The sequence below is a fragment of the Antechinus flavipes genome, chromosome 3, assembly GCF_016432865.1.
Source record: "Antechinus flavipes isolate AdamAnt ecotype Samford, QLD, Australia chromosome 3, AdamAnt_v2, whole genome shotgun sequence".
NCBI lineage: Eukaryota > Metazoa > Chordata > Mammalia > Dasyuromorphia > Dasyuridae > Antechinus > Antechinus flavipes.
In genome coordinates, this window is record NC_067400.1 from 511,177,651 (window position 1) to 511,192,179 (window position 14,529).

Here is a 14,529-nt window from a genome sequence, read left to right on the forward strand (position 1 = left end):
ATGACATAGTAACACAATAGTTATAGGAGACTTCAACATAATTCTTTTAATTTTGGCTAAATCTAGCAAAAAGAAAAACAAAAGGGAAAACAGAACTGAATAGATTTGTTTTTTGTCTGTCCATTTTGAGTTTTGTCTGACTCTATGTGACCCTTTTGGTACTTTTCTTGGTAAAGAAACTGGAGTGATTTGCCATTTCTTTTTCTTTACCATCTTAGAATTGACTAATTCTAGAGAATACAAGATTTCATTGTGCTTATTGATAGAAAATTATGAAAAACAATTGATTCATTAACCTTCAATTAAAGCCTTTCTTCTATCAAGAAGTCTTCATACATACATATATCATTCATGAATGTTTGAGAAATGTAACAACAAAAATAGAAAAATTTAGTAGCCAGTTGATCATAAACATCAGGCAAGGTATAACAACATTTATTGTTCAGATTACAGTATGCAACTATGTTCCTGTAAAGCTTATCCATCAGTATGTATTTGAAGAACAAACAATATATATGCACAATGAGTTGGGCCCATAATTAAGCAGTAGGTGGAACAAGGGCTGGATTGCCTTTGGAAAATTACAGAGCTCTATTAATGACCCAAATTTCTCCTAGTAAGAAAAGCCCATTTTTTTAAACACCAGTATTCTACTGAGGGTGTTGTATGACTATGAGATATGGACAATCGCATTTTAAAATAAGTATCACACCAAATGAAATGGTGAGATATATGGTAGGTTTGATTAGGATACAGTATATAGCCACAAGGAACTTAAAAGAAAAATGTAAAAAAGGTCATGAGAAACATCTATCATAAGAAGAGGAGATAGATCAAAATGATAAAAATGAGGAATGGGAGATGGACAGTATGAATATTCAATTGCTATTCTCATGATGTCAGAAGAAAACAAAGAAGGCCTTTAGCATATTGAGAGCTTGTAGGAAGACATATATAAGAATTGCACCAGAGACACTGACATGGATGGGTTTAATTTGTATTGCTAGAAAACGTTCAAATTGAGGGAATAAAAGATCCATTTGAATATTTAAATATGTGTTAGAAGAATTGACTTCTATAAGAGCTTCTAACTCTGATGTTCTGTGATTCTTCTAATAAAATTGTAGGACTAAAGGAAGTTAAAACATTCTTTTTAAGAATTGGAGACACCTGAACATGTTTGTAGACAGATGGGAAAGAGCCATTGGAGAGAGAAAATGAAGATGAATAAGTTAAATGACTTGACCAGGATACTGGCAGAATATATCCTCACTTTCTCTGGACCTTGACTCCTATTTCTGGTTTCCAGAATGCCAGTATAATGGTGAAAATGTCAGATAAGACAGAGTTTCATGTTACTATTAATATATAATCTTGGATGAATCAATTAACCTGTGAGGTTTCCTCTCCTTAAAGAAGAAGGGGCTTGAATGCTTTGTCTCTAAGGTCTCGTCTAGCTCTGAAGTTATTATTATTACTATTCCAGGAGAATGAATGGCTCTCCATTTTTTTTCATTTTGTTATTTTTTATGTCAGATTAATTGAGTATTCTTCAATTTCACCTTTTTATTTCTGTAGATTTTATCTTGGTAGTTTGACTTCCAGATATTTTATGCATTTTGCAGCTACTTTGAAGGAATAAGTTTTTTCTTTGTTTTTTAAAATATCAATTCCTCCTTCATGAATTTTACATATTTATTTTGTGTCCTGCCACTTTTCTAAAGCTATTTTCATCTCATTTTATTTATTAGTCTTCTGGGGATATTCTTAGTAAAACATTATGTTACTTGTAAATAGATGGTGAAGCCACATGATATAAGTGATAGAGAAATGAAACCTGGACTCATATCCTTCCTTTGACATATATTGATTGTGTGATTCTGGGCAAGTCTCTTAATTTCTTGATATCCTAAGCAACTCTCTAATAATAATATTAGCTATGATTTATATAGTAACTATTGTAAGTCAGGTACTATATTAAGCACTTTACAAATATTGTCTAATTTGATCCTTATCCCAAACTTGCAAAGTTGGTGCTATTATCATCTCCATCCCATTTTATGGATGAAAAAATTGGAGCAAACAAATGTGTGTGTGTGTGTGTGTGTGTGTGTGTGTGTGTGTGTGTGTGTGTATTGCCGAGGCAGTTAGGGCTAAGTGACTTGCCTAGAGTCACACAGTGAGGAAGTGTTAAGTATCTGAGCCCAGATTTGAACTCATGTCCTCCAGACTTCAGGGCTGGTGCTCTATCCATTACATCATCTAGCCTGAGTACTTTTTCAAAAATCCTGTTTGTAATGAATACATTTAGTGTTTCTCTATTGCAACTAATATTCATTTTTGTTTTTAGATATGTATTTTTAATCACTAGAAATAGCCTTGATATGCCTATATGCTTAGGTTATTTAGATTTCTCTCTCTCCTTGTCTCTCTTTTTCTCCCATTCTCCCTCCCCCTTTCCCTCTGTCTCTCTCTGTCTCTGTCTGTTTCTCTGTCTGTATCTCTCTCTCCCCCCATTTTCCTCCCTTCCTCCCTCCCTCTCTCCTTCTCTCTCTCTCTTTCTCTGTCTCTCTGTCTCTGTCTCCATCTCTGTCTTTGTATCTCTGTGTGTGTGTGTCTCTCCACCTCATTTCTCTCCCACCCCATCTCCTTCTGTCCCTCCCTCCCTCCCTCTCTTTCTCTTTGTCTCTTTCCTTTCTCATAAAAGAGTACTGGATTTTTTAAAAAAAGACTTTACTGAATTAATGGATAAAAGTTTGTTTTTTTATTATTTTGGCTTTCAATATGATTATGTTAAAAATTGTTTTCTAAATGTTGAACCATTCTTGCATCCTTATTATTAATCTAACTTGTTTACACTGAATTGCTATTTGGACATATTACTATAATCTTTTCTCTAGGATTTTATTTCTATGTTTTGTACAAATTTCCATTGCTTATATTTATTTACAGCTCTCTTTCTCTGCTCTAATCTTACCTGGATTAACTATTAGGATCAATTTTGTTTCATAGAATGAGATTGAGAAATCTTTCTTAAACATTGAGAGTGTTTTTTTTTTTAGCATGAATAATTTGAATCTGGTACATATGCAGATCCTATCAGCCTACTAAACTAATGCAACTTTCTCACATGAAGAACCTGGGAAGCTTGCTTCTGGGAGAGTCATGATGACATATAAAGGAAGTTCCTTGGAAAGAATGTGGAGTACATGAGGACATCTAGTAACTGACCCTGGATAAACCTACATGTATAATGCTATCTTGAGCTTCAGTTGTCTATATATTACAACCACTGGCTGACTGGGTGTTACTCTTGTTACTATTTCCAAGAATCTAGAATAACTTTGTAGATGACTCTCCTCATATATGAGTTCATATATCCCACAAATATGCTTTCTCTTAATCTTTTTGCAAATGAATTTACTCCAATGACATTATAAGAATAATATTTACAAATAATGCTCCTCAACATCAGAATCACATTTTCCCACAAATGCACCCACACAGGGTCTAAGCAACTGACAACTCTGGACTTTTGAAGAGCTTCAATATCCTTTCTCTCTTCTGACCCATCTTATTGAGGCTCTAGAACTAGATGAATAGATCAGGGAATCATATGCATCTTAATTGCAGAGGTATTAATTGAACCCACAGAATTGATGAGATGATTGACTGAAAAAAGAGAAGAGAATGTAGGAGAGCTTTGGAGGTTACTATAATATAAAATTTTCTTGTAAATCCTTTGATTCCTAATATATTTTTTTAATTTGGAAGTTCACTTTTTTGCTTGTTCAGTGTCATTTTATGAAACTGAGTTATTTAATTCTGTGTTGCTTATTCTACAAGTTAATGTTTTATACTTTGGTCAATATTTGTTTTATGTTGTTAGTTTTATGAAACTGAGTTATTTAATTCTGTGTTGTTTATTCCACAAGTTAATGTTTTATACTTTGGTCAATATTTGTTTCATGTTGTTAGTTTTATTCACAGAGTTAGATACAATAGTTTCTAATAACAGCTTCTATTTTTTTCTCCATTAGTTGTGAATTCTTCTTGTTTGTTTTTTATTTTGGTTATTTGGTTTTCTTCTTGCTTTTCAAATTTTATTTTATTTAAAAAACAATTATTAGTTTTATTTATTATATCAATGAGCTTTTCCCTTTAAGTTCCATTAATCTTTTCTTTGATTATCATTATTTCCATTTTGGTGTTTAATGACTTTTTTTTTGTTTGTTTTTCAGTTTGTTTTTACTTTTAATTTTATGCCCAATAAGTTGATGTTTTTTTTTCTCGTTGTTGATGGAAATGTTTAGAAATACAGATTTTCCCCCAAGGATTGCTTTGGCTATATCCCCAAAATATTAATCTTTTAAAATCATTATTGTAATTTTTCTTAATATAATTAAGAATGTATCCTTTCTATGACTCATTTTTTGACCCACTAATTATTTCATATTAAGTTATTTTATCTCCAATTAGTTTTCAATTCTTTCTTTAATATCTCCATGTTGAATTAATTTTTATTGCATTGTGGTCAGTAAAGGATGCCTTTAATATTTTTGCTTTACTGTATTTGCATGTGAGATTTTATGTCCTAATATCTGGTTAATTTTTGTAAGGATTCCATTTGTAGCTAAGGCATTTTCTTTTCTATTATAATTCTACAATTGTCAGAGATCATTTATATTAAACTTTTTCTAAAATTCTATTCCATTCCATTCTGTTTCTTCTTTCCTTCCTTCCTTCTACCCCAATTACATGCAATACTTCATTCCCCTCACTGTCCCTTTCTTCAAAATAATATAACTTTTTTCTCTTCTTTTAAGATCATTAAACCAGCAAAATTATTCTCATTCTCCCAGTCAATATTTCCATCTTTTTTAGTCCCTTTTGATTGTTTGCGATATTCACTAAATTTGTTTCTACATTTATATTTGCTACATTTACCAATATGTTTCCTTCCTTCCTCCTCCCCTCCCTTTTTTTTTTTTTTTTAAACAAATGAGGAAACTGAGACAAACAAGGTTAAATGACTTTCCCAGGGTCACATAGTGAGTAAGCATCGGAGGCCAGATTTAATTTAGGAAGATAATCTTTCTAATTCCATCCTTGGCACTCTATCCACTACCCCACCTACCTTCTTACTGGCACATAAGTGCTTAATAAATAATTTATACACTAAATTACTGACTTTTTTTTTAAACTTCTCTTTGTACTGCTAGTGTTCAGCACAGTGCTTGGCAATACTTGATAAATATTAGTTCACTTGACTTCACTATGACAGTGTTGCATGATTTCTCTGATTCAACAAATCAGAATGTTTCGCTATGCTATCTATTTTAAACAATCAATAAGCCTTTATGAAATGTTTACTGTGTGCTAGATTCTCAGCTAGGCTTTAGGGATATAACACAACATCTTGCAAGTTTATATTCTAATAGAGATAAGTATACAAAAAATTTAAATAGAATAAATAAAAGTGAATATTAAAAATTACCTGCAAGATAGGTTGGAAAGGAAGGCACTAGCAATCCAGTGATTCAGGTGAAGCATCATGTAGAAGATGGTGCTTGAAGGTGGAGATGACAAGAGGTAAGGGAGATGTTCAGCGCAAAGATATTAAATTCAGAGATAAAGTGGCATGTGAGGAATAGAGAAAAGTCAAGTTTGGCTGAATTGTAGGCTGAAGGAGGAGACAGAACAACCAGAATCAGGGAACAGGAGAAAAGCACTGAACTAGACTTTCTTTTTCTGTCTCTACAGAGCCAAATACTTGCTAGTGCTGTCCCTGCATTAGAAATGCACTAGAGAGCTGTTTATTTGCAATTAACAAAAAGTGTTCTGAATTATTTCCTTGTTACATAGAACTATTCTGGGGGGTGTAGAGTAAAGAGATAGGATTATTTACTACACCACATTGTTTCAGTTCATAGTTTTGAGTGCCAAATTTCCTATTTCCTCAATGGAGTTTCATTCATTTTGAAACAATAAGAATTTATTGAGGCTAAATATTATGGGCCAGAACTCTGAACTTGAAACAAGGATTCTTACAAGATACTAAGTGGAATTGATGAGTTTAACATGGTGCTTAATAGTTCTCTAACTTCAGTATGATTGATTTAATCTTACAACAAATAATAGTTTCCTAGTGATATAATGATTGGTTTATACTTAGTGTAGAACATATAAGCTGGGAGCCTCAGCTAGGTTCAAAAAGAGAGCTAGAGAAGACAAGCAGACTGGAGACTGAAGCACAAGCCCTTGGACTCAAAATTCATTTCCACCTTTGGTCATACTCCTGGTGGCAGGCTCTCCTCCTGCATTTCTCCACTGAGGCCAAGGCGGATCTGAAAGACTCTCCAGAAAGCTGCCCAAACTCAGGAAGGAGATAATAAAGAATCTGGACTTTAACACTTGGCTGTTTTTGTGGTGATTACTGAACTGAAAAGAAAGCTGCCCCAGAGATCCCAGGAAAATCAAACCAGAGCACATTACAGATAAGCCCTATGGTCAGTGAGATTATGACTAAAAAAAGTATAAGTCATAGTTCTTGTCTTTTGGGAACTTGCAAGCTACTTGGAAGAATGTAAATAAGTTATACAAACACAAAGTACTATATATTTGTATATTGCTTTATTTATTTAAAAAAGCTTTTTATTTTCAAAATATAAGCACGGATAATTTGACAGCACTGACCCTTGCATAGCCTTGTGTTACAGATTTTATCCTCCCCTCTCACCTCTTCCTTTAGATGGCAAGCAATTCAGTAAAACATGTTAAAATATATGTTAAATCCAATATGTATAAACATATTTATACATTTCTCTTGTTGCACAAGAGAAATCAGATGAACAAAAAAAAGAAAGTAAATAATTAAGGAAACAAAATGCAAATGAACAACAACAAAAAGAGTGAGAATGCTAAGTTGTGATCCACACTCAGTTCCCACAGGCCTCTCTCTGGGTGTATATGGCTTTCTTCATCATTGAACTGCTCTGAATCGTCTCATTGTTGAAGAGACTATGTCCATCAGAATTGATCATTGTATAATCTTGTTGTTGCTATGTTCAATGATCTCCTGGTTCTTCTCATTTCACTCAGCATCAGTTCATATAAGTCTCTCCCGACCTCTCTGAAATTATCCTACTGGTCATTTCTTATAGAACAATAATATTCCATAACATTCATATACCATAACTGTATATGGCTTTAAATCACTCAATTCATTTTTACTTCTTTTCTTATTTAGGATCATGCCGTTGGCTACACGTGGTTGTATCATATTTAATTTGCTACTCAACAGGGCATTTACTTATTTTATTTAATATGTAACTTTACTTTTTCCTTTTGACATCAGCACTGAAGTCCATTGACCTCCATGGATTTGGTAAACTCCATCATCAGCTTGTTGTGGACTTGGAAAAGAACATCTGCATTCAGTGGCAAAGACATGGCTACCCTTTGGTTGTCTCACATAGTTATTCAGCAAAAGAAAATGAGTACATTGCCCGTGTTATTGACAGAATAGCAGGGGACAAAAATACCACCATTATCTTTTCTCTGGGCCAACTCTTTAGATTATTCCCCATTGACATCTTTATCAGAATAGCCATTAATATTCACAAGGTCATTAATGCTTGTTCCTGAGAAGCCCAGACACCAAAGTGATCATCAGAGGTGAAAATACCAGGGCAATTAATAATGATCCTGAGTGACATAGGGACTTTCATGGCTATAGTTAGTTTCTCATTTTGAAAGACATCTTCTGGGATCTCAAAGTGGATGTCATTGATACCTGGGACATGACCATTGCCTATGGCACTAATGATGATTGGGAATCAGATTAACATGTTCTTAAACTATATTTGTTAGGAAATAAAAATCATGCAAAGTGCCAGTTATGCAAGATCAGATTGTGACTACTGTGGAGTCACTAATAAAATGTCAAATCTACCAAGATCTGTCTCTTTGGAAGATACTTAAAATCAGTCATATCCAGTTGAAAAGAAGAAAATTAAAATATTCAGAATTAGGACCTAAGCTCACTTAAATACAGTCATATTCTTTTTTCACAATTAAAAAAAAAGTTTTTGTGACTATTATGTGATGAATAATCATAGTAGATTATAAGCTTCTTGAAAGCAGGGAGTATTACCCATTTTAAGATCTCTCAGTATCTTTCACAAGTGGGCACTTTAATGTAATTAATACTTGTAATTATAATTAATCTGTGATAAATATGAAGAACAGATTTTCTTAAATGACTAAATATAGTTTTATCTTGTTAAATAAAATTCATCCTCTTCCAAGTGTGATTGAAAACTTCTTGGAATTTCAAAACTAACTAGAAATCACACCAAAAATTCAATTTAGTTATGCTAATATCTCTCAGGAAATACCTTGGACTGAGTTGAATTTAAATAACTAAATAAAAAGAGGACCTAGAAGACTGATGTTAGGGGAGAAAGATGGTTTAAAAAAAGGAGATAAATAGCTTTAAAAAAGATGAGACATAAGGAATTGAGTGTAATTAATTTAACATCTCATAAAGAAATTTAAAAAAGTAAGACTCTTGAGGTGAATCAAAGAATGTAGAAAGTGTATAGATGGAGGAAAAAGTTTGAAAAAGGAAGCTTTTGTAAATAGAGCAAAAGCATTGCAGATGATCCTATGAAAATAAACTGTTGTGGGAATGGAGAGTTTTTTGGTTTGTGTTTTTTTAAAAACACCTTTTACTGGTCCAACTGTTCCAGGCAGTCTAGATCTTGAGTAAATATAGGAATTTAATGACCATATGGACAAATATTTCATATTGCTTGGCTCATTTTGATGGCTTAGCCAATGATGGTAATTCATACAGAATTGCAAAGGTTTTAAGAGTTCCATAGACAATCTAAAATACTTATTAGCCAACTCTTGTGTATTCCCTTCTCACCAACCAATTCTGCACAATTTACTAACATATTTGTTAGCAAAATAGACTAAATTGAAGTTCTTCTCTTTTACTTATCCCAACAAAGAAACTTAATATCCTGTATTGTTCCCAGAGTGAATTTTAAGTTCTTCTACTCCTAGCTTGGGTACTGAGCCATGTACTAAAAACAAAACAAAATGAAACAAAACAAAAAAAAAAACAAGAAAAAATTCAACCCATCCCATAAAGAAAAGGTGACAGCACAGACTTAGAACCCCAAGGGACCACAGAGCCATCTTCTCCATTCTATTTATTTTATAGATGAAGAAATCTGTGCCCAAAGAGATTAGGTGGTCTGCTTAAAGGTCACAAATGAATAATCCCTTGTGTCAGGATTCAAAGCTCAGTCCTCTAAAATTCAATCTTTTATCTCTCCCACCATATTTATTATCTTAATTTTGTAGCCAACCAGCCAGAGCTAGTCCTATCTGATGTTTTTACACTTTCACTAATAGGCCACAGCTCAAGGCTGTTGGAGAAGTAGCCCTACTCCATCTCTCCCACTACTTCCAGTCCCTTCATACCTGGGGTCTTTTCTTTATTTGCTTTTTATGGAGTTTGCACTTCAAGATGTTAGAGCAGGGCTCATTAATAAAAGAATAAGAAAACTTTAGGTAGGTTGTATTTAGGATGTTAAGATGTGCTTTCCTTCTTCCTGTCTGGAGCCATTTTTTAATGAAATTAATATTCCTTGCCCTGTTCCTTTTTGTCCTGCTATACCTGAAAGTATAAATCTGTGACAATGAAATTAGACAGCTAGAATGTTTAATAGAAAGGAAAATAATGTTGGCTATTACAAGTGCATGAGCTAGGGACTAAAGGATAAGGATAAAGAAGGCAAAAAGGACTAGTGAAATCAAGTTGTCAATATGTGTTTGGTCCTTTCCTGCATCCTTCTTAAACAGAATTAAGAAACCTCGGCTGACCATATCCTATAGAGACCTGGATTTCCTGAAGTTTCTGATGTAAAGAACAGTGAGCAGAAAAAAGAGCAGCAATGAGAGATAATTAGATCTAAGGTTCCTAGATAGATGAGAGAGCAGAGGCTACCATTATTGCCTCTTTTGCAGCAGAGAGGATGAAGTTTTTATCCAAGTACTTTAAATGTTAATCAAAATAATTACTTGCTCATGGTGATTAATTACAATTAATATTTTGGGATTGAATACAAACATTTTGCGCATTTTGGGACATAGTCATAGGCACTTAATCTCTCTGGTATGTTTTTTAAAAATATATTTAGTTTGAAATTTTCTTTTCTTTTTTTTAATGATTATGTGTAAAAAGAACTAAATGTATTTATTTCATATTATTGTGCTTGACATCCTTGGGTATGATTGGAGTTCTATAAGCTCAGTGTTAAAAAGAAGATTGGGGTGGGATTCTCCTGTTGGTTGGAGACATGAGCTTTACTAGATAAATCTATACATAATGCAAACCTATACAAAAGAAAAGAAAATTTCTACTCACAAAAAAGAATGTTTTTGAGGTAAAATGGTAACCAACTTGTTTAGTTGGTAACAAAAGAGGGACCAAAAGGATCTAGTCCTTCACACATGTGCCATCTGCTCTGCCAAATGCCAATCTATTCAAAGGTGTAAGGAATGTGCTTCCAGAAATGCTTGATGGTGCTAAAAAAAAATACTTACCCTATTACTTCAGAGTATGTGCAGCTATTCTCTAATTCTTATCTTCTTACTGTGTGGTGAAGAAAAGCCTTTTAACTGGTGTATAAGACAGAAATGACCGATTGTATAAAATGTCCCAACTTATCCTTTCTCTTTCCCAGTGGTGATAGAAGAAAGTGATTAAATCTGAGGTTCCCGAACATTCTTATTTCATGGTCCTGTAGTGTCTTAGTAATTTTTACCTAGTATCCTTAGGCCACAAGAGATGCATAATAGTTTCATTTGTTAAGCATTTAGGTTGAAAATTTTAAATATTTCATGTTGTTCTATGAGTTTGCTTTTGGAGTCATCTTGGTACCCAGTTTGGGAACCAAACAGTTAAATTATAATGGAGTACTAATTGCTACAATTGATATTGGAGGAACATACTGGAATGGAGGCTCAGATCAATAGCACTAGAAGAACCTGCAATTTGAAGGTTAAAACCTTACCCTTAAAAGGTCCTGATCAGTTAGTGGAGTTAGGGTTGGGAGAGTAAGCCAAGAGCCAATATATATTTTTACATGAGAATCAGAATTTGGTATTTCCCTGGACTCTTCTGTTCACTATGTCTAATGGCATAGGCTTCTAACTTGGGATCCATGGATCTTTTAAGATATCTTTGAATAGATTTTAGAGTGTTTGTGATATAGATGGTGACTGAAGAAAAATTATATATATATAGATACATATTTTTTACTAAACTTTCATGAAATTTAAAATTTTCTTCAAGTTAAAAAATTATTATTCTGAGAAGTTCATGGGCTTCATCAGATTGCCAAAAAGTTCCATTACAAACAACTAAGAATCTTCAAACTCTCCTGTGATACTATCAGTTTCTAACCTTACTAATGAATAAGGATAGATAATTGAGTAACAGGCTTTTAGAAGCGTTAATTATACAGCTAAATTCATCTTTGGCATACTATGTTCTGTACTATTAGTGCTGTACTAATTATCCCTTGTGCCTTATACTTCCAACTAGGTGTTTTGCCCTGAGTTAATATAGTTTAAAGTGCTTTTTGTTGATATTTGAAAATTTGCAGTAATAGTGTCCTTTTCTTTTCTTTCTTTCTTTCCTTTTTTTCTTTCTTTTTTCTTTGTTCCTTCCTTCCCCCCCCCTTTCTTTCTTTCTTTCTTTCTTTTCAATATTCATTTTGGTAAGATTTTGCATTACAACTTTTTTCCCCTCTCTCTTATTTCCCCCCTCCCTAAGACAGCAAACAATCTGATATAGGCTAAACATATACAATCCTTTTAAATATGCTTCCATCTTTGTTATGTTGTGCAAGAAAAAATCAGACCAAAGGGGGGAGGGAATACGAGGGGAAAAAAGGGCAAAACAAAGCAAACAAACAAGGATGAAAATATTCATATTCATTTTTCATAGTTCTTTGAATACAGATAGCATTTTTTATCCTAAGTTTAGTAGAATTACCTTGAAGTGTTGAAAAGAGCTAATTCCATCACAGTTGATTATCAGATAATCTTGTTGCTACTATGTACAATATTTTCTTGGTTCTGCTCATTTCACTCACCATTAGTTCATGTAAGTATTTCCAAATTTTTCTGAAATCAGCCTGCTGATCATTTCTAATAGAACCTTAATATTCCATTATATTCATAGAACATAATTTATTCAATCATTCCTTTACTGACAAATATTCACTCAAATATTGTCACTTTCAATGAGGATTGTGAAATAAACCTGTATTTGGCAATAAACTGCTTTCCTCTCTTTAATTCTTTTCTTCCAAATGAACCAAATACATGTTTCTTATCATTAACAGGATCTTTTTTGTATTCAAATATTGCCTCTTCTATTCTTTTAGTACCCTTCTAGGAATTAATCTAATGAACTAATTCCTTTTAATTTGCTAAGAAGTATTCTTTTATAGTCCAAGATGAAAGTGATCTTTCTAGACTCACAACCTTGATGATATTTATCCAGACTTCTTCTATATCCCTGGAATCTTTCCTACTTACTACCTTTCTAATTTATAGAATAAAACAAATGTTTCCATAACATAGTATAATATTTTTTAGGAAAAGTGATTGCATGTGAAACTCCAAAATGATTGCATACAACTTGCTATTTCTTTTAAATATATAATAAAAATATTGTGCAAATTTCCCCTCACTCTCCCCTCTCCCTTCCCCATGGCTACAATTAGAAAGATTGTCTTTCACAGAGAAAAATTCTGAAATGAACTATCTCTTCCAGCTCTGCTGTAGAAGTGAACATAGCTCATACTGCAGTAAAATAAAGAGGTCCTGAATAATTGTAGTTTATTGGTCATACCTGGGAAGTATGGAGACTGGCTGTAGTGACTATAGGCTTAAGCTCAGATATTAAAGAATAGACTTACTTCCCACAAGCCTTCTGAAGAGAGCAGATCCAATTGAAGAAGTGGGAGAGTTCTATATTCCAGCAGCAAATTAAAGTTTGGTTCTTTGTATTAGACTTTGAAAGGAAAAATACAAGCATGAATGAGGCCTCAGTAACCAGGAGCCTTATATTGTCGTACTCAAAAGGAAAGAAAGAAAGAAAGAAAAGAAAATGATGATATGGACAAAAAAATTGGGAGAGCACTTTTAGGTACTTTGAATTGCCAGTTGGGAAATTAAAAAACTTAAAGAGATAGGTGACTAGTCCTTCTAGTGAAGGATCCTTCCTTCTTTGGAAGGAAAAAAAATTGGCCTCATAGATATAGATAGAAAAGTCTTCCTGGGCCATAATCAATTATTTTTAAGACAAAAAGCTCCAGTCTAGGAAAAACCAGGAAAATTGTATATAACAGATTTCCAAATAATCTGTTTATGGGAAGTTTAAACTCATTTCTGAGGTAAAGAAATAAAATAATGGAGCTATAACTTAAAACATAATTGAGGTAAAAGTAAAAAGTCTGTACTTGGAATTGGAAGACTTGAGTTATAGTCCCAGCTCTAGTCCTGACTCATTGAGTGACTTTACTGTCTCCAGGCCTCAATTTCTTCATCTTTGTAATGGGTATTATCTAGTTTTTGAGTAGGAATTGAAATCACGTTTATTGGACTATACTTTTCAGATTCCATTCTATTTTCTTTTTTGAAAAACAGGACAAATATGTGCCCTCCAGTACTGTCACTCCTCTCCTAGTCTGCATAATTTTGCTTTTTTTGTTGAGTTATTTTCACTTGTGCCTTACTCTTTATAATTCCATTTGAAGTTTTCTTGGCACTCACTTTCTTGAATGGTTTGCTATTTTCTTCTTTTTTACAGATGAGGAAACTGAGACAAATTGACTTGCCCAGAGTTCCCACAATTTAGCGAGTGCCTGAGGCTGGATTTGAACTCTTGTCTTCCTGACTACAATGTTGGTGCTCTCTTCACTGCACTACCTGGAGGTCCCATAATTTTGCTAGGATCATTGAAAACAGGTAACCACACTCACCAATCCTTCCAGAGACCAGAGATACAGTATAGCCTGACCCAATGACCTAAATATATGGAGCCATTAATTTTTCTTATCTTCACTTTCACCATCCTGATAACCATTCTCATCTATCTTTCCCCTTACTATTCTGTTTGCAGAGAATGCAGAAAGAAATTGAATAGTATTCTATAGTCTTTCCACTATTTTTTATAATCTCATTTCTGTTGAGCAATGTTCCTGGTTTTCTTTGATCATCTTGTCCCAGACAGCTTAAAAAAATACAAATTCTTTTTTCTTGCCCTTATTATTCATCTCCAGTCTCTGCCAATTTTTAATATTATCTTCTCTGTGGTGCCACTCTTTTGTATTAATCTTCAGTTGTTTGTCTTTGTGTACATCATATATATATGTACATATATATACATATATATGTAACACTTTTATTAGAAATCTCTTCAAAAATGAAGGTATT

The 14,529-nt window shown here is 33.2% G+C and overlaps 1 pseudogene; it reads left to right on the top strand.

The window, feature by feature from the left end:
• The window catches only part of LOC127557361 (NXPE family member 4-like), a 95,226-nt pseudogene that overhangs the window by 43,737 nt on the left and 36,960 nt on the right, over window positions 1–14,529 (top strand).